Source organism: Hippocampus comes, unplaced genomic scaffold (genome assembly GCF_001891065.2).
Source record: "Hippocampus comes isolate QL1 unplaced genomic scaffold, H_comes_QL1_v1.1 scaffold510, whole genome shotgun sequence".
In the NCBI taxonomy this organism is placed as follows: Eukaryota; Metazoa; Chordata; class Actinopteri; order Syngnathiformes; family Syngnathidae; genus Hippocampus; species Hippocampus comes.
Window position 1 is genome coordinate 7885 of NW_017805454.1, and position 1815 is coordinate 9699.

Here is a 1815-nt window from a genome sequence, read left to right on the forward strand (position 1 = left end):
AAATTTACTTTTCTGAGAATGTTTGGGCCAGCAGAGAAGGCCTTGCTGGCCCTCAGGGTCCGCCACTGGTTCTGGCTGATACCTGAACATTAGGATATGTTGCCAGGGCTGGCGCCGTCGACTTGGGACCAGTCTGCGAGCAACTGGTCGATTGTGATCGACGTATTGGACACCCATGTTCTACTGTAGATTAACAATGGCCCCTCTAATAAAAAAGAACATTGGAACGATTCAGAGAAGAAAGATCCCCCGCGTTCTTCGGCCCGCGACCCCGCGCACTTTGACCCCCGTGGGGGTCTCCGGCGCGACTCTCTCGAACGTTGAAGGCGTGCCTTTTGGGGGCCAAGAGCAACGGAACGACGGGCCACCCTAGCCGGCTTTGTCCGCGGCTGTCATGATTCGGTTTGGGACCAACAGGTGGCACTGTAGGGCTCGCCCTGCAGCTGCACACCTGTTGGTCATTATGTAATTAGTGCTTTAAAAGGACTCCCAGCCGGAACACTCAGTGTCGGGTCATTGTTACTGTTGGCTACTGTCATGTTTGTTTGTTTGTTGCTCTTTGCTACTGTCATGTTTGTTTGTTGCCGTTTGTCTGCTGCTGTCAGGTTTGTTTTGGTCACAGTTCTGTTCTAGCTTCAGTTGTGATTTTTGTTTGCTACTTTGAACTCTGTTTGTTTTGGATTTAGTTTTCTCTGTTTCAATACACTTCTTCAAGTACAACCTGCTCCTCCCTCCTACCTGCTTTTTGGGGTCCACCACCACCTCGCAAACGTGACAGCGGCTTTTTGGAACCATACATTCGGCGAGGCCAAGGAATGCTCTCAGCGCACATGCAAATTAGCCATGTGCACGAAAGCCAGCGCTATTGTCTGAAATTAACAATGAAAACGTTTTGGCTTCCAATCATGGTCAGTAATCTTTAAGATGCCCCCTCCTACACAGTGAAACAAATATCTGAATGAAAATGAATAAATTGGACCACAAAGGACGCCAGGAACCAACTCATTTCACATATCTATTTCTTGAGGATTTATCACACGCACACGCACACACACACACACGCACACACACACGTCAGGATGTTTTTCTTTTCCCTTCCTCACTTGTACATGTCAGGTAAAAAAATGTTCGCAAAATATGTTTGACTGTGGTAATTGTCGGATGTTTACCAGCGATACATGTGACTTTTTTTTCTTAATCCATCGCATTCCTGCACGGAAAAATACTCCCTCCTTTGTATTTACTTCCAAACATGTACATCGGTTGTAACTGTCACGTTGCGAGGTGGTGGTGGACCCCAAAAAGCAGGCAGGAGGGAGGAGCAGGGTGAACTTGAAGAATTGTATTAAAACATAGAAAACTGAATCCGAAACAAACAAAGTCCTAACAACAAACAAAGTCCAAAGTATCAAACAAAAACCAGGACTGAAGCAAAAACTAACCATAACCGAAACATGACTGAGAACAAACATGACAGTAGCAAGCACAAACAGCAACAACAAACAATGACCCGACAATGAGTGGTCTGGAGGGAGTCCTTTTAAACGGTGTTGTGGGAAGAGCGGCCTCCTCTTTCCCGCGTGTTCGTTGAATTTCGGACGAGGAGAATGTTGGTAATCCAAATAAAGGCTGGAGGCGATGTACAATTACTTCGAAGGGTTTTAATTTATTTTCTGCAGTTTACGAATCGATTCGGGCTCCTGAGGGGTCCAGATTTGAATCAGGAAGCCTAGAAGAAACACATTCATGAGATTATATAGAGACAATATGATAATGAGAGGCGGTTAGGGATGCCTCTCATGCAAATCCCGGGAA